Genomic DNA, 24,495 nt, shown 5'->3' on the forward strand with positions numbered 1-24,495 from the left:
CTTCTAGAGCATTTTTACAACATTATACATAGGTGCTGAATACATAAAAAGCGACTGTTCAGCGACAGACAAGTCGCATCGGCTGAAAGTAGGCCAGAATGTCAGTCCATGTTGGAGCAGGTTTAGATACAGTCTAAAGTATAGATCTCAAAGTCTGTGCACAGAATTTAGCAAGGGCCTCGCACCTTCTGATGCATCAGGTAGGTGCACAATAGCATAGCCTAACCCTCTGTACTTTGGTCTATATTGATGCGGGACATAGACAGCCAGCTGATGACCAATCCATTAGTGCAATGGATGGCTGGAAGCATTTGTCTTTGCCTTTGCAATACCACAGAAGCAATGCATGGTCAATGTACAGCAATGACACACCTGTGTGAACAGCCAGGAGACCCCCCCCCCCCATGTTATGTTACATAGTTACATAGTTAGTACGGTCGAAAAAAGACATATGTCCATCACGTTCAACCAGGGAATTAAGGGGTAGGGGTGTGGCGCGATATTGGGGAAGGGATGAGATTTTATATTTCTTCATAAGCATTAATCTTATTTTGTCAATTAGGAACATTCAGCACCCACCCGCTATCAAGGCAGCTGCCTATCATGTCATGCCCTACCTGCACAGGTGTGCTGGCTACTCAAATGATCCAATTAAGGAGGCCATTTAGTCAGCAGCAGCAGAAGTCCTGTGCCTGGACGCTCCAACAGGGGCCAGACACAAGCAGAAGCAGAAGCAGCAGAAGCAGCAGCAGCACCACCTTTTGTTTTTTGGCTGCAGCAGCAGCAAGGCCCACAGGGCTGGCTAGCTGGCTAGCCAGCAAGCAGGTAGCAATGAAAGTAGGAATCTTTCTTTTTAACCCTGTAAGGGGGTGGTGCACTGTACCCGAAGATACTGCCATATCGGGTCAATGCATAGGGCGACGGAAGCAAGCTTCGAAATCGGCCCCCGTTCTCAAAAATCCATTTAATATATGGTCCCCAGATAGGGGACGTATCAGATATTAAACTGATAAGAACAGATACTACACTTGATCTTAGCCAAAAGGCCGAGAAGCGATAACCGTGAAAGGGGCGGGCCCAACAAGGTCCCCTTCATGGGCACTATCACTGCTTGCTGTCAGGGAGGCTGCCAGACAATTTTCCATGCACACTCTGGGCTGGGGGGCAGTCAACCACCAGTACACACAGCAGAACCTAAACCCATACCATTATTGCTAAGCAGCAAGACAGGGGCCCATTGCACTCCCACGGGGCCTTTTTAAATGCAATCCATAACCCGGATTTGCCAGGAACCCTTCTTACTCCTCCTACTTGCATGTGACACTGGGCTTAGGATCTGCATAGGAAACACACACACAAGCACACACCTACCTTTGTTGCCTGCAGATGCCTCCTTGGCTGTCCCCAAACGGTATCAAACCAACACCCACGGGAAGCTGTAAGCATAGAGGACATGCCTGCACCCCATTGGACTTACCTGTGTGGGTTAAATCCGGGTTATTTGACAACCTATGGCGGTGATGGTTCTGCTCAGGCAGAGCAGTGCTGATGCTCCTCATAAAGCTGTCGCTGCTGTGAAGGTTCTAGGTGACATCACAAATCCCTATGGTTACATACACAACAAAGCTGGGTTGTTGTTGTTTACACTCTGCAAGGCCTGTGGAAGTGAGTGACATCATAGCACTGTAGTTCTGAGGGTTCTAGATGGATGCAACAATCTCCTGTTGCTTCTATGAAGGCCATAATAGACGACATCACCAAACAGCTCCATAGTCACATACACAGCAAAGGAGAGATGTTGTTTACACCTAGTGATGTCAGTGGTATTGAGTGACATCACAGCACAGTGCTAAGGCTCCTGGGCCTGGACACAGCAGCGGCTGCAATATCTCAACGGAGAATACGTTTATATATATGTGTGTGTGTGCGCGTATATATATATATATATATATATATATATATATATATATATATTTCTCCGCCGAAATCACTTTTAAACCCATTTCCACCTTTTTTTCCCTTCTCTTCCTCTTACTTTTTTTTCACGTTTTTTTACGTTTTTCTCCTTTTCGCCTCTTTTCTGGGCGTATTATTCTTCTTTTTCTTCTTTTTTTTCGTCTAATGCATACCCCATCAGTGCAGCAATGCTTATTCAATACCGCCAGCAGATGGAGACACTGGGGGATAATTTTCTAAGGATTTATACTGATTTTTCCTGTCTGAATTTGTCGCACAGAAAGTTGCAGGCCAAATATGTGTGACATTTCTGCGACTTTAGCTTCTAGAGCATTTTTACAACATTATACATAGGTGCTGAATACATAAAAAGCGACTGTTCAGCGACAGACAAGTCGCATCGGCTGAAAGTAGGCCAGAATGTCAGTCCATGTTGGAGCAGGTTTAGATACAGTCTAAAGTATAGATCTCAAAGTCTGTGCACAGAATTTAGCAAGGGCCTCGCACCTTCTGATGCATCAGGTAGGTGCACAATAGCATAGCCTAACCCTCTGTACTTTGGTCTATATTGATGCGGGACATAGACAGCCAGCTGATGACCAATCCATTAGTGCAATGGATGGCTGGAAGCATTTGTCTTTGCCTTTGCAATACCACAGAAGCAATGCATGGTCAATGTACAGCAATGACACACCTGTGTGAACAGCCAGGAGACCCCCCCCCCCCATGTTATGTTACATAGTTACATAGTTAGTACGGTCGAAAAAAGACATATGTCCATCACGTTCAACCAGGGAATTAAGGGGTAGGGGTGTGGCGCGATATTGGGGAAGGGATGAGATTTTATATTTCTTCATAAGCATTAATCTTATTTTGTCAATTAGGAACATTCAGCACCCACCCGCTATCAAGGCAGCTGCCTATCATGTCATGCCCTACCTGCACAGGTGTGCTGGCTACTCAAATGATCCAATTAAGGAGGCCATTTAGTCAGCAGCAGCAGAAGTCCTGTGCCTGGACGCTCCAACAGGGGCCAGACACAAGCAGAAGCAGAAGCAGCAGAAGCAGCAGCAGCACCACCTTTTGTTTTTTGGCTGCAGCAGCAGCAAGGCCCACAGGGCTGGCTAGCTGGCTAGCCAGCAAGCAGGTAGCAATGAAAGTAGGAATCTTTCTTTTTAACCCTGTAAGGGGGTGGTGCACTGTACCCGAAGATACTGCCATATCGGGTCAATGCATAGGGCGACGGAAGCAAGCTTCGAAATCGGCCCCCGTTCTCAAAAATCCATTTAATATATGGTCCCCAGATAGGGGACGTATCAGATATTAAACTGATAAGAACAGATACTACACTTGATCTTAGCCAAAAGGCCGAGAAGCGATAACCGTGAAAGGGGCGGGCCCAACAAGGTCCCCTTCATGGGCACTATCACTGCTTGCTGTCAGGGAGGCTGCCAGACAATTTTCCATGCACACTCTGGGCTGGGGGGCAGTCAACCACCAGTACACACAGCAGAACCTAAACCCATACCATTATTGCTAAGCAGCAAGACAGGGGCCCATTGCACTCCCACGGGGCCTTTTTAAATGCAATCCATAACCCGGATTTGCCAGGAACCCTTCTTACTCCTCCTACTTGCATGTGACACTGGGCTTAGGATCTGCATAGGAAACACACACACAAGCACACACCTACCTTTGTTGCCTGCAGATGCCTCCTTGGCTGTCCCCAAACGGTATCAAACCAACACCCACGGGAAGCTGTAAGCATAGAGGACATGCCTGCACCCCATTGGACTTACCTGTGTGGGTTAAATCCGGGTTATTTGACAACCTATGGCGGTGATGGTTCTGCTCAGGCAGAGCAGTGCTGATGCTCCTCATAAAGCTGTCGCTGCTGTGAAGGTTCTAGGTGACATCACAAATCCCTATGGTTACATACACAACAAAGCTGGGTTGTTGTTGTTTACACTCTGCAAGGCCTGTGGAAGTGAGTGACATCATAGCACTGTAGTTCTGAGGGTTCTAGATGGATGCAACAATCTCCTGTTGCTTCTATGAAGGCCATAATAGACGACATCACCAAACAGCTCCATAGTCACATACACAGCAAAGGAGAGATGTTGTTTACACCTAGTGATGTCAGTGGTATTGAGTGACATCACAGCACAGTGCTAAGGCTCCTGGGCCTGGACACAGCAGCGGCTGCAATATCTCAACGGAGAATACGTTTATATATATGTGTGTGTGTGCGCGTATATATATATATATATATATATATATATATATATATATATATATTTCTCCGCCGAAATCACTTTTAAACCCATTTCCACCTTTTTTTCCCTTCTCTTCCTCTTACTTTTTTTTCACGTTTTTTTACGTTTTTCTCCTTTTCGCCTCTTTTCTGGGCGTATTATTCTTCTTTTTCTTCTTTTTTTTCGTCTAATGCATACCCCATCAGTGCAGCAATGCTTATTCAATACCGCCAGCAGATGGAGACACTGGGGGATAATTTTCTAAGGATTTATACTGATTTTTCCTGTCTGAATTTGTCGCACAGAAAGTTGCAGGCCAAATATGTGTGACATTTCTGCGACTTTAGCTTCTAGAGCATTTTTACAACATTATACATAGGTGCTGAATACATAAAAAGCGACTGTTCAGCGACAGACAAGTCGCATCGGCTGAAAGTAGGCCAGAATGTCAGTCCATGTTGGAGCAGGTTTAGATACAGTCTAAAGTATAGATCTCAAAGTCTGTGCACAGAATTTAGCAAGGGCCTCGCACCTTCTGATGCATCAGGTAGGTGCACAATAGCATAGCCTAACCCTCTGTACTTTGGTCTATATTGATGCGGGACATAGACAGCCAGCTGATGACCAATCCATTAGTGCAATGGATGGCTGGAAGCATTTGTCTTTGCCTTTGCAATACCACAGAAGCAATGCATGGTCAATGTACAGCAATGACACACCTGTGTGAACAGCCAGGAGACCCCCCCCCCCCATGTTATGTTACATAGTTACATAGTTAGTACGGTCGAAAAAAGACATATGTCCATCACGTTCAACCAGGGAATTAAGGGGTAGGGGTGTGGCGCGATATTGGGGAAGGGATGAGATTTTATATTTCTTCATAAGCATTAATCTTATTTTGTCAATTAGGAACATTCAGCACCCACCCGCTATCAAGGCAGCTGCCTATCATGTCATGCCCTACCTGCACAGGTGTGCTGGCTACTCAAATGATCCAATTAAGGAGGCCATTTAGTCAGCAGCAGCAGAAGTCCTGTGCCTGGACGCTCCAACAGGGGCCAGACACAAGCAGAAGCAGAAGCAGCAGAAGCAGCAGCAGCACCACCTTTTGTTTTTTGGCTGCAGCAGCAGCAAGGCCCACAGGGCTGGCTAGCTGGCTAGCCAGCAAGCAGGTAGCAATGAAAGTAGGAATCTTTCTTTTTAACCCTGTAAGGGGGTGGTGCACTGTACCCGAAGATACTGCCATATCGGGTCAATGCATAGGGCGACGGAAGCAAGCTTCGAAATCGGCCCCCGTTCTCAAAAATCCATTTAATATATGGTCCCCAGATAGGGGACGTATCAGATATTAAACTGATAAGAACAGATACTACACTTGATCTTAGCCAAAAGGCCGAGAAGCGATAACCGTGAAAGGGGCGGGCCCAACAAGGTCCCCTTCATGGGCACTATCACTGCTTGCTGTCAGGGAGGCTGCCAGACAATTTTCCATGCACACTCTGGGCTGGGGGGCAGTCAACCACCAGTACACACAGCAGAACCTAAACCCATACCATTATTGCTAAGCAGCAAGACAGGGGCCCATTGCACTCCCACGGGGCCTTTTTAAATGCAATCCATAACCCGGATTTGCCAGGAACCCTTCTTACTCCTCCTACTTGCATGTGACACTGGGCTTAGGATCTGCATAGGAAACACACACACAAGCACACACCTACCTTTGTTGCCTGCAGATGCCTCCTTGGCTGTCCCCAAACGGTATCAAACCAACACCCACGGGAAGCTGTAAGCATAGAGGACATGCCTGCACCCCATTGGACTTACCTGTGTGGGTTAAATCCGGGTTATTTGACAACCTATGGCGGTGATGGTTCTGCTCAGGCAGAGCAGTGCTGATGCTCCTCATAAAGCTGTCGCTGCTGTGAAGGTTCTAGGTGACATCACAAATCCCTATGGTTACATACACAACAAAGCTGGGTTGTTGTTGTTTACACTCTGCAAGGCCTGTGGAAGTGAGTGACATCATAGCACTGTAGTTCTGAGGGTTCTAGATGGATGCAACAATCTCCTGTTGCTTCTATGAAGGCCATAATAGACGACATCACCAAACAGCTCCATAGTCACATACACAGCAAAGGAGAGATGTTGTTTACACCTAGTGATGTCAGTGGTATTGAGTGACATCACAGCACAGTGCTAAGGCTCCTGGGCCTGGACACAGCAGCGGCTGCAATATCTCAACGGAGAATACGTTTATATATATGTGTGTGTGTGCGCGTATATATATATATATATATATATATATATATATATATATATATATATTTCTCCGCCGAAATCACTTTTAAACCCATTTCCACCTTTTTTTCCCTTCTCTTCCTCTTACTTTTTTTTCACGTTTTTTTACGTTTTTCTCCTTTTCGCCTCTTTTCTGGGCGTATTATTCTTCTTTTTCTTCTTTTTTTCTGTCTAATGCATACCCCATCAGTGCAGCAATGCTTATTCAATACCGCCAGCAGATGGAGACACTGGGGGATAATTTTCTAAGGATTTATACTGATTTTTCCTGTCTGAATTTGTCGCACAGAAAGTTGCAGGCCAAATATGTGTGACATTTCTGCGACTTTAGCTTCTAGAGCATTTTTACAACATTATACATAGGTGCTGAATACATAAAAAGCGACTGTTCAGCGACAGACAAGTCGCATCGGCTGAAAGTAGGCCAGAATGTCAGTCCATGTTGGAGCAGGTTTAGATACAGTCTAAAGTATAGATCTCAAAGTCTGTGCACAGAATTTAGCAAGGGCCTCGCACCTTCTGATGCATCAGGTAGGTGCACAATAGCATAGCCTAACCCTCTGTACTTTGGTCTATATTGATGCGGGACATAGACAGCCAGCTGATGACCAATCCATTAGTGCAATGGATGGCTGGAAGCATTTGTCTTTGCCTTTGCAATACCACAGAAGCAATGCATGGTCAATGTACAGCAATGACACACCTGTGTGAACAGCCAGGAGACCCCCCCCCCCCATGTTATGTTACATAGTTACATAGTTAGTACGGTCGAAAAAAGACATATGTCCATCACGTTCAACCAGGGAATTAAGGGGTAGGGGTGTGGCGCGATATTGGGGAAGGGATGAGATTTTATATTTCTTCATAAGCATTAATCTTATTTTGTCAATTAGGAACATTCAGCACCCACCCGCTATCAAGGCAGCTGCCTATCATGTCATGCCCTACCTGCACAGGTGTGCTGGCTACTCAAATGATCCAATTAAGGAGGCCATTTAGTCAGCAGCAGCAGAAGTCCTGTGCCTGGACGCTCCAACAGGGGCCAGACACAAGCAGAAGCAGAAGCAGCAGAAGCAGCAGCAGCACCACCTTTTGTTTTTTGGCTGCAGCAGCAGCAAGGCCCACAGGGCTGGCTAGCTGGCTAGCCAGCAAGCAGGTAGCAATGAAAGTAGGAATCTTTCTTTTTAACCCTGTAAGGGGGTGGTGCACTGTACCCGAAGATACTGCCATATCGGGTCAATGCATAGGGCGACGGAAGCAAGCTTCGAAATCGGCCCCCGTTCTCAAAAATCCATTTAATATATGGTCCCCAGATAGGGGACGTATCAGATATTAAACTGATAAGAACAGATACTACACTTGATCTTAGCCAAAAGGCCGAGAAGCGATAACCGTGAAAGGGGCGGGCCCAACAAGGTCCCCTTCATGGGCACTATCACTGCTTGCTGTCAGGGAGGCTGCCAGACAATTTTCCATGCACACTCTGGGCTGGGGGGCAGTCAACCACCAGTACACACAGCAGAACCTAAACCCATACCATTATTGCTAAGCAGCAAGACAGGGGCCCATTGCACTCCCACGGGGCCTTTTTAAATGCAATCCATAACCCGGATTTGCCAGGAACCCTTCTTACTCCTCCTACTTGCATGTGACACTGGGCTTAGGATCTGCATAGGAAACACACACACAAGCACACACCTACCTTTGTTGCCTGCAGATGCCTCCTTGGCTGTCCCCAAACGGTATCAAACCAACACCCACGGGAAGCTGTAAGCATAGAGGACATGCCTGCACCCCATTGGACTTACCTGTGTGGGTTAAATCCGGGTTATTTGACAACCTATGGCGGTGATGGTTCTGCTCAGGCAGAGCAGTGCTGATGCTCCTCATAAAGCTGTCGCTGCTGTGAAGGTTCTAGGTGACATCACAAATCCCTATGGTTACATACACAACAAAGCTGGGTTGTTGTTGTTTACACTCTGCAAGGCCTGTGGAAGTGAGTGACATCATAGCACTGTAGTTCTGAGGGTTCTAGATGGATGCAACAATCTCCTGTTGCTTCTATGAAGGCCATAATAGACGACATCACCAAACAGCTCCATAGTCACATACACAGCAAAGGAGAGATGTTGTTTACACCTAGTGATGTCAGTGGTATTGAGTGACATCACAGCACAGTGCTAAGGCTCCTGGGCCTGGACACAGCAGCGGCTGCAATATCTCAACGGAGAATACGTTTATATATATGTGTGTGTGTGCGCGTATATATATATATATATATATATATATATATATATATATATATATATTTCTCCGCCGAAATCACTTTTAAACCCATTTCCACCTTTTTTTCCCTTCTCTTCCTCTTACTTTTTTTTCACGTTTTTTTACGTTTTTCTCCTTTTCGCCTCTTTTCTGGGCGTATTATTCTTCTTTTTCTTCTTTTTTTTCTGTCTAATGCATACCCCATCAGTGCAGCAATGCTTATTCAATACCGCCAGCAGATGGAGACACTGGGGGATAATTTTCTAAGGATTTATACTGATTTTTCCTGTCTGAATTTGTCGCACAGAAAGTTGCAGGCCAAATATGTGTGACATTTCTGCGACTTTAGCTTCTAGAGCATTTTTACAACATTATACATAGGTGCTGAATACATAAAAAGCGACTGTTCAGCGACAGACAAGTCGCATCGGCTGAAAGTAGGCCAGAATGTCAGTCCATGTTGGAGCAGGTTTAGATACAGTCTAAAGTATAGATCTCAAAGTCTGTGCACAGAATTTAGCAAGGGCCTCGCACCTTCTGATGCATCAGGTAGGTGCACAATAGCATAGCCTAACCCTCTGTACTTTGGTCTATATTGATGCGGGACATAGACAGCCAGCTGATGACCAATCCATTAGTGCAATGGATGGCTGGAAGCATTTGTCTTTGCCTTTGCAATACCACAGAAGCAATGCATGGTCAATGTACAGCAATGACACACCTGTGTGAACAGCCAGGAGACCCCCCCCCCCCATGTTATGTTACATAGTTACATAGTTAGTACGGTCGAAAAAAGACATATGTCCATCACGTTCAACCAGGGAATTAAGGGGTAGGGGTGTGGCGCGATATTGGGGAAGGGATGAGATTTTATATTTCTTCATAAGCATTAATCTTATTTTGTCAATTAGGAACATTCAGCACCCACCCGCTATCAAGGCAGCTGCCTATCATGTCATGCCCTACCTGCACAGGTGTGCTGGCTACTCAAATGATCCAATTAAGGAGGCCATTTAGTCAGCAGCAGCAGAAGTCCTGTGCCTGGACGCTCCAACAGGGGCCAGACACAAGCAGAAGCAGAAGCAGCAGAAGCAGCAGCAGCACCACCTTTTGTTTTTTGGCTGCAGCAGCAGCAAGGCCCACAGGGCTGGCTAGCTGGCTAGCCAGCAAGCAGGTAGCAATGAAAGTAGGAATCTTTCTTTTTAACCCTGTAAGGGGGTGGTGCACTGTACCCGAAGATACTGCCATATCGGGTCAATGCATAGGGCGACGGAAGCAAGCTTCGAAATCGGCCCCCGTTCTCAAAAATCCATTTAATATATGGTCCCCAGATAGGGGACGTATCAGATATTAAACTGATAAGAACAGATACTACACTTGATCTTAGCCAAAAGGCCGAGAAGCGATAACCGTGAAAGGGGCGGGCCCAACAAGGTCCCCTTCATGGGCACTATCACTGCTTGCTGTCAGGGAGGCTGCCAGACAATTTTCCATGCACACTCTGGGCTGGGGGGCAGTCAACCACCAGTACACACAGCAGAACCTAAACCCATACCATTATTGCTAAGCAGCAAGACAGGGGCCCATTGCACTCCCACGGGGCCTTTTTAAATGCAATCCATAACCCGGATTTGCCAGGAACCCTTCTTACTCCTCCTACTTGCATGTGACACTGGGCTTAGGATCTGCATAGGAAACACACACACAAGCACACACCTACCTTTGTTGCCTGCAGATGCCTCCTTGGCTGTCCCCAAACGGTATCAAACCAACACCCACGGGAAGCTGTAAGCATAGAGGACATGCCTGCACCCCATTGGACTTACCTGTGTGGGTTAAATCCGGGTTATTTGACAACCTATGGCGGTGATGGTTCTGCTCAGGCAGAGCAGTGCTGATGCTCCTCATAAAGCTGTCGCTGCTGTGAAGGTTCTAGGTGACATCACAAATCCCTATGGTTACATACACAACAAAGCTGGGTTGTTGTTGTTTACACTCTGCAAGGCCTGTGGAAGTGAGTGACATCATAGCACTGTAGTTCTGAGGGTTCTAGATGGATGCAACAATCTCCTGTTGCTTCTATGAAGGCCATAATAGACGACATCACCAAACAGCTCCATAGTCACATACACAGCAAAGGAGAGATGTTGTTTACACCTAGTGATGTCAGTGGTATTGAGTGACATCACAGCACAGTGCTAAGGCTCCTGGGCCTGGACACAGCAGCGGCTGCAATATCTCAACGGAGAATACGTTTATATATATGTGTGTGTGTGCGCGTATATATATATATATATAATATATATATATATATATATATTTCTCCGCCGAAATCACTTTTAAACCCATTTCCACCTTTTTTTCCCTTCTCTTCCTCTTACTTTTTTTTCACGTTTTTTTACGTTTTTCTCCTTTTCGCCTCTTTTCTGGGCGTATTATTCTTCTTTTTCTTCTTTTTTTTCGTCTAATGCATACCCCATCAGTGCAGCAATGCTTATTCAATACCGCCAGCAGATGGAGACACTGGGGGATAATTTTCTAAGGATTTATACTGATTTTTCCTGTCTGAATTTGTCGCACAGAAAGTTGCAGGCCAAATATGTGTGACATTTCTGCGACTTTAGCTTCTAGAGCATTTTTACAACATTATACATAGGTGCTGAATACATAAAAAGCGACTGTTCAGCGACAGACAAGTCGCATCGGCTGAAAGTAGGCCAGAATGTCAGTCCATGTTGGAGCAGGTTTAGATACAGTCTAAAGTATAGATCTCAAAGTCTGTGCACAGAATTTAGCAAGGGCCTCGCACCTTCTGATGCATCAGGTAGGTGCACAATAGCATAGCCTAACCCTCTGTACTTTGGTCTATATTGATGCGGGACATAGACAGCCAGCTGATGACCAATCCATTAGTGCAATGGATGGCTGGAAGCATTTGTCTTTGCCTTTGCAATACCACAGAAGCAATGCATGGTCAATGTACAGCAATGACACACCTGTGTGAACAGCCAGGAGACCCCCCCCCCCCATGTTATGTTACATAGTTACATAGTTAGTACGGTCGAAAAAAGACATATGTCCATCACGTTCAACCAGGGAATTAAGGGGTAGGGGTGTGGCGCGATATTGGGGAAGGGATGAGATTTTATATTTCTTCATAAGCATTAATCTTATTTTGTCAATTAGGAACATTCAGCACCCACCCGCTATCAAGGCAGCTGCCTATCATGTCATGCCCTACCTGCACAGGTGTGCTGGCTACTCAAATGATCCAATTAAGGAGGCCATTTAGTCAGCAGCAGCAGAAGTCCTGTGCCTGGACGCTCCAACAGGGGCCAGACACAAGCAGAAGCAGAAGCAGCAGAAGCAGCAGCAGCACCACCTTTTGTTTTTTGGCTGAAGCAGCAGCAAGGCCCACAGGGCTGGCTAGCTGGCTAGCCAGCAAGCAGGTAGCAATGAAAGTAGGAATCTTTCTTTTTAACCCTGTAAGGGGGTGGTGCACTGTACCCGAAGATACTGCCATATCGGGTCAATGCATAGGGCGACGGAAGCAAGCTTCGAAATCGGCCCCCGTTCTCAAAAATCCATTTAATATATGGTCCCCAGATAGGGGACGTATCAGATATTAAACTGATAAGAACAGATACTACACTTGATCTTAGCCAAAAGGCCGAGAAGCGATAACCGTGAAAGGGGCGGGCCCAACAAGGTCCCCTTCATGGGCACTATCACTGCTTGCTGTCAGGGAGGCTGCCAGACAATTTTCCATGCACACTCTGGGCTGGGGGGCAGTCAACCACCAGTACACACAGCAGAACCTAAACCCATACCATTATTGCTAAGCAGCAAGACAGGGGCCCATTGCACTCCCACGGGGCCTTTTTAAATGCAATCCATAACCCGGATTTGCCAGGAACCCTTCTTACTCCTCCTACTTGCATGTGACACTGGGCTTAGGATCTGCATAGGAAACACACACACAAGCACACACCTACCTTTGTTGCCTGCAGATGCCTCCTTGGCTGTCCCCAAACGGTATCAAACCAACACCCACGGGAAGCTGTAAGCATAGAGGACATGCCTGCACCCCATTGGACTTACCTGTGTGGGTTAAATCCGGGTTATTTGACAACCTATGGCGGTGATGGTTCTGCTCAGGCAGAGCAGTGCTGATGCTCCTCATAAAGCTGTCGCTGCTGTGAAGGTTCTAGGTGACATCACAAATCCCTATGGTTACATACACAACAAAGCTGGGTTGTTGTTGTTTACACTCTGCAAGGCCTGTGGAAGTGAGTGACATCATAGCACTGTAGTTCTGAGGGTTCTAGATGGATGCAACAATCTCCTGTTGCTTCTATGAAGGCCATAATAGACGACATCACCAAACAGCTCCATAGTCACATACACAGCAAAGGAGAGATGTTGTTTACACCTAGTGATGTCAGTGGTATTGAGTGACATCACAGCACAGTGCTAAGGCTCCTGGGCCTGGACACAGCAGCGGCTGCAATATCTCAACGGAGAATACGTTTATATATATGTGTGTGTGTGCGCGTATATATATATATATATATATATATATATATATATATATATATATATTTCTCCGCCGAAATCACTTTTAAACCCATTTCCACCTTTTTTTCCCTTCTCTTCCTCTTACTTTTTTTTCACGTTTTTTTACGTTTTTCTCCTTTTCGCCTCTTTTCTGGGCGTATTATTCTTCTTTTTCTTCTTTTTTTTCGTCTAATGCATACCCCATCAGTGCAGCAATGCTTATTCAATACCGCCAGCAGATGGAGACACTGGGGGATAATTTTCTAAGGATTTATACTGATTTTTCCTGTCTGAATTTGTCGCACAGAAAGTTGCAGGCCAAATATGTGTGACATTTCTGCGACTTTAGCTTCTAGAGCATTTTTACAACATTATACATAGGTGCTGAATACATAAAAAGCGACTGTTCAGCGACAGACAAGTCGCATCGGCTGAAAGTAGGCCAGAATGTCAGTCCATGTTGGAGCAGGTTTAGATACAGTCTAAAGTATAGATCTCAAAGTCTGTGCACAGAATTTAGCAAGGGCCTCGCACCTTCTGATGCATCAGGTAGGTGCACAATAGCATAGCCTAACCCTCTGTACTTTGGTCTATATTGATGCGGGACATAGACAGCCAGCTGATGACCAATCCATTAGTGCAATGGATGGCTGGAAGCATTTGTCTTTGCCTTTGCAATACCACAGAAGCAATGCATGGTCAATGTACAGCAATGACACACCTGTGTGAACAGCCAGGAGACCCCCCCCCCCCCATGTTATGTTACATAGTTACATAGTTAGTACGGTCGAAAAAAGACATATGTCCATCACGTTCAACCAGGGAATTAAGGGGTAGGGGTGTGGCGCGATATTGGGGAAGGGATGAGATTTTATATTTCTTCATAAGCATTAATCTTATTTTGTCAATTAGGAACATTCAGCACCCACCCGCTATCAAGGCAGCTGCCTATCATGTCATGCCCTACCTGCACAGGTGTGCTGGCTACTCAAATGATCCAATTAAGGAGGCCATTTAGTCAGCAGCAGCAGAAGTCCTGTGCCTGGACGCTCCAACAGGGGCCAGACACAAGCAGAAGCAGAAGCAGCAGAAGCAGCAGCAGCACCACCTTTTGTTTTTTGGCTGCAGCAGCAGCAAGGCCCACAGGGCTGGCTAGCTGGCTAGCCAGCAAGCAGGTAGCAATGAAAGTAGGAATCTTTCTTTTTAACCCTGTAAGGGGGTGGTGCACTGTACCCGAAGATACTGCCATATCGGGTCAATGCATAGGGCGACGGAAGCAAGCTTCGAAATCGGCCCCCGTTCTCAAAAATCCATTTAATATATGGTCCCCAGATAGGGGACGTATCAGATATTAAACTGATAAGAACAGATACTACACTTGATCTTAGCCAAAAGGCCGAGAAGCGATAACCGTGAAAGGGGCGGGCCCAACAAGGTCCCCTTCATGGGCACTATCACTGCTTGCTGTCAGGGAGGCTGCCAGACAATTTTCCATGCACACTCTGGGCTGGGGGGCAGTCAACCACCAGTACACACAGCAGAACCTAAACCCATACCATTATTGCTAAGCAGCAAGACAGGGGCCCATTGCACTCCCACGGGGCCTTTTTAAATGCAATCCATAACCCGGATTTGCCAGGAACCCTTCTTACTCCTCCTACTTGCATGTGACACTGGGCTTAGGATCTGCATAGGAAACACACACACAAGCACACACCTACCTTTGTTGCCTGCAGATGCCTCCTTGGCTGTCCCCAAACGGTATCAAACCAACACCCACGGGAAGCTGTAAGCATAGAGGACATGCCTGCACCCCATTGGACTTACCTGTGTGGGTTAAATCCGGGTTATTTGACAACCTATGGCGGTGATGGTTCTGCTCAGGCAGAGCAGTGCTGATGCTCCTCATAAAGCTGTCGCTGCTGTGAAGGTTCTAGGTGACATCACAAATCCCTATGGTTACATACACAACAAAGCTGGGTTGTTGTTGTTTACACTCTGCAAGGCCTGTGGAAGTGAGTGACATCATAGCACTGTAGTTCTGAGGGTTCTAGATGGATGCAACAATCTCCTGTTGCTTCTATGAAGGCCATAATAGACGACATCACCAAACAGCTCCATAGTCACATACACAGCAAAGGAGAGATGTTGTTTACACCTAGTGATGTCAGTGGTATTGAGTGACATCACAGCACAGTGCTAAGGCTCCTGGGCCTGGACACAGCAGCGGCTGCAATATCTCAACGGAGAATACGTTTATATATATGTGTGTGTGTGCGTGTGCGCGTATATATATATATATATATATATATATATATATATATATATATATATATTTCTCCGCCGAAATCACTTTTAAACCCATTTCCACCTTTTTTTCCCTTCTCTTCCTCTTACTTTTTTTTCACGTTTTTTTACGTTTTTCTCCTTTTCGCCTCTTTTCTGGGCGTATTATTCTTCTTTTTCTTCTTTTTTTTCGTCTAATGCATACCCCATCAGTGCAGCAATGCTTATTCAATACCGCCAGCAGATGGAGACACTGGGGGATAATTTTCTAAGGATTTATACTGATTTTTCCTGTCTGAATTTGTCGCACAGAAAGTTGCAGGCCAAATATGTGTGACATTTCTGCGACTTTAGCTTCTAGAGCATTTTTACAACATTATACATAGGTGCTGAATACATAAAAAGCGACTGTTCAGCGACAGACAAGTCGCATCGGCTGAAAGTAGGCCAGAATGTCAGTCCATGTTGGAGCAGGTTTAGATACAGTCTAAAGTATAGATCTCAAAGTCTGTGCACAGAATTTAGCAAGGGCCTCGCACCTTCTGATGCATCAGGTAGGTGCACAATAGCATAGCCTAACCCTCTGTACTTTGGTCTATATTGATGCGGGACATAGACAGCCAGCTGATGACCAATCCATTAGTGCAATGGATGGCTGGAAGCATTTGTCTTTGCCTTTGCAATACCACAGAAGCAATGCATGGTCAATGTACAGCAATGACACACCTGTGTGAACAGCCAGGAGACCCCCCCCCCCCATGTTATGTTACATAGTTACATAGTTAGTACGGTCGAAAAAAGACATATGTCCATCACGTTCAACCAGGGAATTAAGGGGTAGGGGTGTGGCGCGATATTGGGGAAGGGATGAGATTTTATATTTCTTCATAAGCATTAATCTTATTTTGTCAATTAGGAACATTCAGCACCCACCCGCTATCAAGGCAGCTGCCTATCATGTCATGCCCTACCTGCACAGGTGTGCTGGCTACTCAAATGATCCAATTAAGGAGGCCATTTAGTCAGCAGCAGCAGAAGTCCTGTGCCTGGACGCTCCAACAGGGGCCAGACACAAGCAGAAGCAGAAGCAGCAGAAGCAGCAGCAGCACCACCTTTTGTTTTTTGGCTGCAGCAGCAGCAAGGCCCACAGGGCTGGCTAGCTGGCTAGCCAGCAAGCAGGTAGCAATGAAAGTAGGAATCTTTCTTTTTAACCCTGTAAGGGGGTGGTGCACTGTACCCGAAGATACTGCCATATCGGGTCAATGCATAGGGCGACGGAAGCAAGCTTCGAAATCGGCCCCCGTTCTCAAAAATCCATTTAATATATGGTCCCCAGATAGGGGACGTATCAGATATTAAACTGATAAGAACAGATACTACACTTGATCTTAGCCAAAAGGCCGAGAAGCGATAACCGTGAAAGGGGCGGGCCCAACAAGGTCCCCTTCATGGGCACTATCACTGCTTGCTGTCAGGGAGGCTGCCAGACAATTTTCCATGCACACTCTGGGCTGGGGGGCAGTCAACCACCAGTACACACAGCAGAACCTAAACCCATACCATTATTGCTAAGCAGCAAGACAGGGGCCCATTGCACTCCCACGGGGCCTTTTTAAATGCAATCCATAACCCGGATTTGCCAGGAACCCTTCTTACTCCTCCTACTTGCATGTGACACTGGGCTTAGGATCTGCATAGGAAACACACACACAAGCACACACCTACCTTTGTTGCCTGCAGATGCCTCCTTGGCTGTCCCCAAACGGTATCAAACCAACACCCACGGGAAGCTGTAAGCATAGAGGACATGCCTGCACCCCATTGGACTTACCTGTGTGGGTTAAATCCGGGTTATTTGACAACCTATGGCGGTGATGGTTCTGCTCAGGCAGAGCAGTGCTGATGCTCCTCATAAAGCTGTCGCTGCTGTGAAGGTTCTAGGTGACATCACAAATCCCTATGGTTACATACACAACAAAGCTGGGTTGTTGTTGTTTACACTCTGCAAGGCCTGTGGAAGTGAGTGACATCATAGCACTGTAGTTCTGAGGGTTCTAGATGGATGCAACAATCTCCTGTTGCTTCCATGAAGGCCATAATAGACGACATCACCAAACAGCTCCATAGTCACATACACAGCAAAGGAGAGATGTTGTTTACACCTAGTGATGTCAGTGGTATTGAGTGACATCACAGCACAGTGCTAAGGCTCCTGGGCCTGGACACAGCAGCGGCTGCAATATCTCAACGGAGAATACGTTTATATATATGTGTGTGTGTGCGCGTATATATATATATATATATATATATATATATATATATATATATATATTTCTCCGCCGAAATCACTTTTAAACCCATTTCCACCTTTTTTTCCCTTCTCTTCCTCTTACTTTTTTTTCACGTTTTTTTACGTTTTTCTCCTTTTCGCCTCTTTTCTGGGCGTATTATTCTTCTTTTTCTTCTTTTTTTTCGTCTAATGCATACCCCATCAGTGCAGCAATGCTTATTCAATACCGCCAGCAGATGGAGACACTGGGGGATAATTTTCTAAGGATTTATACTGATTTTTCCTGTCTGAATTTGTTGCACAGAAAGTTGCAGGCCAAATATGTGTGACATTTCTGCGACTTTAGCTTCTAGAGCATTTTTACAACATTATACATAGGTGCTGAATACATAAAAAGCGACTGTTCAGCGACAGACAAGTCGCATCGGCTGAAAGTAGGCCAGAATGTCAGTCCATGTTGGAGCAGGTTTAGATACAGTCTAAAGTATAGATCTCAAAGTCTGTGCACAGAATTTAGCAAGGGCCTCGCACCTTCTGATGCATCAGGTAGGTGCACAATAGCATAGCCTAACCCTCTGTACTTTGGTCTATATTGATGCGGGACATAGACAGCCAGCTGATGACCAATCCATTAGTGCAATGGATGGCTGGAAGCATTTGTCTTTGCCTTTGCAATACCACAGAAGCAATGCATGGTCAATGTACAGCAATGACACACCTGTGTGAACAGCCAGGAGACCCCCCCCCCCCATGTTATGTTACATAGTTACATAGTTAGTACGGTCGAAAAAAGACATATGTCCATCACGTTCAACCAGGGAATTAAGGGGTAGGGGTGTGGCGCGATATTGGGGAAGGGATGAGATTTTATATTTCTTCATAAGCATTAATCTTATTTTGTCAATTAGGAACATTCAGCACCCACCCGCTATCAAGGCAGCTGCCTATCATGTCATGCCCTACCTGCACAGGTGTGCTGGCTACTCAAATGATCCAATTAAGGAGGCCATTTAGTCAGCAGCAGCAGAAGTCCTGTGCCTGGACGCTCCAACAGGGGCCAGACACAAGCAGAAGCAGAAGCAGCAGAAGCAGCAGCAGCACCACCTTTTGTTTTTTGGCTGCAGCAGCAGCAAGGCCCACAGGGCTGGCTAGCTGGCTAGCCAGCAAGCAGGTAGCAATGAAAGTAGGAATCTTTCTTTTTAACCCTGTAAGGGGGTGGTGCACTGTACCCGAAGATACTGCCATATCGGGTCAATGCATAGGGCGACGGAAGCAAGCTTCGAAATCGGCCCCCGTTCTCAAAAATCCATTTAATATATGGTCCCCAGATAGGGGACGTATCAGATATTAAACTGATAAGAACAGATACTACACTTGATCTTAGCCAAAAGGCCGAGAAGCGATAACCGTGAAAGGGGCGGGCCCAACAAGGTCCCCTTCATGGGCACTATCACTGCTTGCTGTCAGGGAGGCTGCCAGACAATTTTCCATGCACACTCTGGGCTGGGGGGCAGTCAACCACCAGTACACACAGCAGAACCTAAACCCATACCATTATTGCTAAGCAGCAAGACAGGGGCCCATTGCACTCCCACGGGGCCTTTTTAAATGCAATCCATAACCCGGATTTGCCAGGAACCCTTCTTACTCCTCCTACTTGCATGTGACACTGGGCTTAGGATCTGCATAGGAAACACACACACAAGCACACACCTACCTTTGTTGCCTGCAGATGCCTCCTTGGCTGTCCCCAAACGGTATCAAACCAACACCCACGGGAAGCTGTAAGCATAGAGGACATGCCTGCACCCCATTGGACTTACCTGTGTGGGTTAAATCCGGGTTATTTGACAACCTATGGCGGTGATGGTTCTGCTCAGGCAGAGCAGTGCTGATGCTCCTCATAAAGCTGTCGCTGCTGTGAAGGTTCTAGGTGACATCACAAATCCCTATGGTTACATACACAACAAAGCTGGGTTGTTGTTGTTTACACTCTGCAAGGCCTGTGGAAGTGAGTGACATCATAGCACTGTAGTTCTGAGGGTTCTAGATGGATGCAACAATCTCCTGTTGCTTCTATGAAGGCCATAATAGACGACATCACCAAACAGCTCCATAGTCACATACACAGCAAAGGAGAGATGTTGTTTACACCTAGTGATGTCAGTGGTATTGAGTGACATCACAGCACAGTGCTAAGGCTCCTGGGCCTGGACACAGCAGCGGCTGCAATATCTCAACGGAGAATACGTTTATATATATGTGTGTGTGTGCGCGTATATATATATATATATATATATATATATATATATATATATATATTTCTCCGCCGAAATCACTTTTAAACCCATTTCCACCTTTTTTTCCCTTCTCTTCCTCTTACTTTTTTTTCACGTTTTTTTACGTTTTTCTCCTTTTCGCCTCTTTTCTGGGCGTATTATTCTTCTTTTTCTTCTTTTTTTTCGTCTAATGCATACCCCATCAGTGCAGCAATGCTTATTCAATACCGCCAGCAGATGGAGACACTGGGGGATAATTTTCTAAGGATTTATACTGATTTTTCCTGTCTGAATTTGTCGCACAGAAAGTTGCAGGCCAAATATGTGTGACATTTCTGCGACTTTAGCTTCTAGAGCATTTTTACAACATTATACATAGGTGCTGAATACATAAAAAGCGACTGTTCAGCGACAGACAAGTCGCATCGGCTGAAAGTAGGCCAGAATGTCAGTCCATGTTGGAGCAGGTTTAGATACAGTCTAAAGTATAGATCTCAAAGTCTGTGCACAGAATTTAGCAAGGGCCTCGCACCTTCTGATGCATCAGGTAGGTGCACAATAGCATAGCCTAACCCTCTGTACTTTGGTCTATATTGATGCGGGACATAGACAGCCAGCTGATGACCAATCCATTAGTGCAATGGATGGCTGGAAGCATTTGTCTTTGCCTTTGCAATACCACAGAAGCAATGCATGGTCAATGTACAGCAATGACACACCTGTGTGAACAGCCAGGAGACCCCCCCCCCCCATGTTATGTTACATAGTTACATAGTTAGTACGGTCGAAAAAAGACATATGTCCATCACGTTCAACCAGGGAATTAAGGGGTAGGGGTGTGGCGCGATATTGGGGAAGGGATGAGATTTTATATTTCTTCATAAGCATTAATCTTATTTTGTCAATTAGGAACATTCAGCACCCACCCGCTATCAAGGCAGCTGCCTATCATGTCATGCCCTACCTGCACAGGTGTGCTGGCTACTCAAATGATCCAATTAAGGAGGCCATTTAGTCAGCAGCAGCAGAAGTCCTGTGCCTGGACGCTCCAACAGGGGCCAGACACAAGCAGAAGCAGAAGCAGCAGAAGCAGCAGCAGCACCACCTTTTGTTTTTTGGCTGCAGCAGCAGCAAGGCCCACAGGGCTGGCTAGCTGGCTAGCCAGCAAGCAGGTAGCAATGAAAGTAGGAATCTTTCTTTTTAACCCTGTAAGGGGGTGGTGCACTGTACCCGAAGATACTGCCATATCGGGTCAATGCATAGGGCGACGGAAGCAAGCTTCGAAATCGGCCCCCGTTCTCAAAAATCCATTTAATATATGGTCCCCAGATAGGGGACGTATCAGATATTAAACTGATAAGAACAGATACTACACTTGATCTTAGCCAAAAGGCCGAGAAGCGATAACCGTGAAAGGGGCGGGCCCAACAAGGTCCCCTTCATGGGCACTATCACTGCTTGCTGTCAGGGAGGCTGCCAGACAATTTTCCATGCACACTCTGGGCTGGGGGGCAGTCAACCACCAGTACACACAGCAGAACCTAAACCCATACCATTATTGCTAAGCAGCAAGACAGGGGCCCATTGCACTCCCACGGGGCCTTTTTAAATGCAATCCATAACCCGGATTTGCCAGGAACCCTTCTTACTCCTCCTACTTGCATGTGACACTGGGCTTAGGATCTGCATAGGAAACACACACACAAGCACACACCTACCTTTGTTGCCTGCAGATGCCTCCTTGGCTGTCCCCAAACGGTATCAAACCAACACCCACGGGAAGCTGTAAGCATAGAGGACATGCCTGCACCCCATTGGACTTACCTGTGTGGGTTAAATCCGGGTTATTTGACAACCTATGGCGGTGATGGTTCTGCTCAGGCAGAGCAGTGCTGATGCTCCTCATAAAGCTGTCGCTGCTGTGAAGGTTCTAGGTGACATCACAAATCCCTATGGTTACATACACAACAAAGCTGGGTTGTTGTTGTTTACACTCTGCAAGGCCTGTGGAAGTGAGTGACATCATAGCACTGTAGTTCTGAGGGTTCTAGATGGATGCAACAATCTCCTGTTGCTTCTATGAAGGCCATAATAGACGACATCACCAAACAGCTCCATAGTCACATACACAGCAAAGGAGAGATGTTGTTTACACCTAGTGATGTCAGTGGTATTGAGTGACATCACAGCACAGTGCTAAGGCTCCTGGGCCTGGACACAGCAGCGGCTGCAATATCTCAACGGAGAATACGTTTATATATATGTGTGTGTGTGCGCGTATATATATATATATATATATATATATATATATATATATATATATATATTTCTCCGCCGAAATCACTTTTAAACCCATTTCCACCTTTTTTTCCCTTCTCTTCCTCTTACTTTTTTTTCACGTTTTTTTACGTTTTTCTCCTTTTCGCCTCTTTTCTGGGCGTATTATTCTTCTTTTTCTTCTTTTTTTTCGTCTAATGCATACCCCATCAGTGCAGCAATGCTTATTCAATACCGCCAGCAGATGGAGACACTGGGGGATAATTTTCTAAGGATTTATACTGATTTTTCCTGTCTGAATTTGTCGCACAGAAAGTTGCAGGCCAAATATGTGTGACATTTCTGCGACTTTAGCTTCTAGAGCATTTTTACAACATTATACATAGGTGCTGAATACATAAAAAGCGACTGTTCAGCGACAGACAAGTCGCATCGGCTGAAAGTAGGCCAGAATGTCAGTCCATGTTGGAGCAGGTTTAGATACAGTCTAAAGTATAGATCTCAAAGTCTGTGCACAGAATTTAGCAAGGGCCTCGCACCTTCTGATGCATCAGGTAGGTGCACAATAGCATAGCCTAACCCTCTGTACTTTGGTCTATATTGATGCGGGACATAGACAGCCAGCTGATGACCAATCCATTAGTGCAATGGATGGCTGGAAGCATTTGTCTTTGCCTTTGCAATACCACAGAAGCAATGCATGGTCAATGTACAGCAATGACACACCTGTGTGAACAGCCAGGAGACCCCCCCCCCCCATGTTATGTTACATAGTTACATAGTTAGTACGGTCGAAAAAAGACATATGTCCATCACGTTCAACCAGGGAATTAAGGGGTAGGGGTGTGGCGCGATATTGGGGAAGGGATGAGATTTTATATTTCTTCATAAGCATTAATCTTATTTTGTCAATTAGGAACATTCAGCACCCACCCGCTATCAAGGCAGCTGCCTATCATGTCATGCCCTACCTGCACAGGTGTGCTGGCTACTCAAATGATCCAATTAAGGAGGCCATTTAGTCAGCAGCAGCAGAAGTCCTGTGCCTGGACGCTCCAACAGGGGCCAGACACAAGCAGAAGCAGAAGCAGCAGAAGCAGCAGCAGCACCACCTTTTGTTTTTTGGCTGCAGCAGCAGCAAGGCCCACAGGGCTGGCTAGCTGGCTAGCCAGCAAGCAGGTAGCAATGAAAGTAGGAATCTTTCTTTTTAACCCTGTAAGGGGGTGGTGCACTGTACCCGAAGATACTGCCATATCGGGTCAATGCATAGGGCGACGGAAGCAAGCTTCGAAATCGGCCCCCGTTCTCAAAAATCCATTTAATATATGGTCCCCAGATAGGGGACGTATCAGATATTAAACTGATAAGAACAGATACTACACTTGATCTTAGCCAAAAGGCCGAGAAGCGATAACCGTGAAAGGGGCGGGCCCAACAAGGTCCCCTTCATGGGCACTATCACTGCTTGCTGTCAGGGAGGCTGCCAGACAATTTTCCATGCACACTCTGGGCTGGGGGGCAGTCAACCACCAGTACACACAGCAGAACCTAAACCCATACCATTATTGCTAAGCAGCAAGACAGGGGCCCATTGCACTCCCACGGGGCCTTTTTAAATGCAATCCATAACCCGGATTTGCCAGGAACCCTTCTTACTCCTCCTACTTGCATGTGACACTGGGCTTAGGATCTGCATAGGAAACACACACACAAGCACACACCTACCTTTGTTGCCTGCAGATGCCTCCTTGGCTGTCCCCAAACGGTATCAAACCAACACCCACGGGAAGCTGTAAGCATAGAGGACATGCCTGCACCCCATTGGACTTACCTGTGTGGGTTAAATCCGGGTTATTTGACAACCTATGGCGGTGATGGTTCTGCTCAGGCAGAGCAGTGCTGATGCTCCTCATAAAGCTGTCGCTGCTGTGAAGGTTCTAGGTGACATCACAAATCCCTATGGTTACATACACAACAAAGCTGGGTTGTTGTTGTTTACACTCTGCAAGGCCTGTGGAAGTGAGTGACATCA

General features: G+C 46.2%; 11 non-coding genes across 11 annotated transcripts; all 11 read right to left on the reverse strand.

Moving 5' to 3' along the window:
* Positions 1–867: 867 nt before the first annotated feature.
* On the reverse strand, positions 868–1,058 carry LOC130303523 (U2 spliceosomal RNA). Its single transcript, XR_008853572.1, has one exon. It is a non-coding gene; the product is annotated as a U2 spliceosomal RNA (small nuclear RNA).
* A 2,087-nt stretch (positions 1,059–3,145) lies between these two features.
* Positions 3,146–3,336, reverse strand: LOC130303525 (U2 spliceosomal RNA). The gene has a single exon (XR_008853574.1). It is a non-coding gene; the product is annotated as a U2 spliceosomal RNA (small nuclear RNA).
* Positions 3,337–5,425: 2,089 nt separating this feature from the next.
* Positions 5,426–5,616, reverse strand: LOC130303526 (U2 spliceosomal RNA). Its single transcript, XR_008853575.1, has one exon. It is a non-coding gene; the product is annotated as a U2 spliceosomal RNA (small nuclear RNA).
* A 2,091-nt stretch (positions 5,617–7,707) lies between these two features.
* On the reverse strand, positions 7,708–7,898 carry LOC130303527 (U2 spliceosomal RNA). Its single transcript, XR_008853576.1, has one exon. It is a non-coding gene; the product is annotated as a U2 spliceosomal RNA (small nuclear RNA).
* A 2,092-nt stretch (positions 7,899–9,990) lies between these two features.
* LOC130303528 (U2 spliceosomal RNA) lies at positions 9,991–10,181 on the reverse strand. The gene has a single exon (XR_008853577.1). It is a non-coding gene; the product is annotated as a U2 spliceosomal RNA (small nuclear RNA).
* A 2,084-nt stretch (positions 10,182–12,265) lies between these two features.
* Positions 12,266–12,456, reverse strand: LOC130303529 (U2 spliceosomal RNA). Its single transcript, XR_008853578.1, has one exon. It is a non-coding gene; the product is annotated as a U2 spliceosomal RNA (small nuclear RNA).
* Positions 12,457–14,548: 2,092 nt separating this feature from the next.
* Positions 14,549–14,739, reverse strand: LOC130303530 (U2 spliceosomal RNA). Its single transcript, XR_008853579.1, has one exon. It is a non-coding gene; the product is annotated as a U2 spliceosomal RNA (small nuclear RNA).
* Positions 14,740–16,838: 2,099 nt separating this feature from the next.
* On the reverse strand, positions 16,839–17,029 carry LOC130303531 (U2 spliceosomal RNA). The gene has a single exon (XR_008853580.1). It is a non-coding gene; the product is annotated as a U2 spliceosomal RNA (small nuclear RNA).
* Positions 17,030–19,120: 2,091 nt separating this feature from the next.
* On the reverse strand, positions 19,121–19,311 carry LOC130303532 (U2 spliceosomal RNA). The gene has a single exon (XR_008853581.1). It is a non-coding gene; the product is annotated as a U2 spliceosomal RNA (small nuclear RNA).
* A 2,089-nt stretch (positions 19,312–21,400) lies between these two features.
* Positions 21,401–21,591, reverse strand: LOC130303533 (U2 spliceosomal RNA). The gene has a single exon (XR_008853582.1). It is a non-coding gene; the product is annotated as a U2 spliceosomal RNA (small nuclear RNA).
* Positions 21,592–23,684: 2,093 nt separating this feature from the next.
* Positions 23,685–23,875, reverse strand: LOC130303534 (U2 spliceosomal RNA). Its single transcript, XR_008853583.1, has one exon. It is a non-coding gene; the product is annotated as a U2 spliceosomal RNA (small nuclear RNA).
* Positions 23,876–24,495: the final 620 nt, after the last annotated feature.

Source organism: Hyla sarda, unplaced genomic scaffold (genome assembly GCF_029499605.1).
Source record: "Hyla sarda isolate aHylSar1 unplaced genomic scaffold, aHylSar1.hap1 scaffold_1231, whole genome shotgun sequence".
NCBI lineage: Eukaryota > Metazoa > Chordata > Amphibia > Anura > Hylidae > Hyla > Hyla sarda.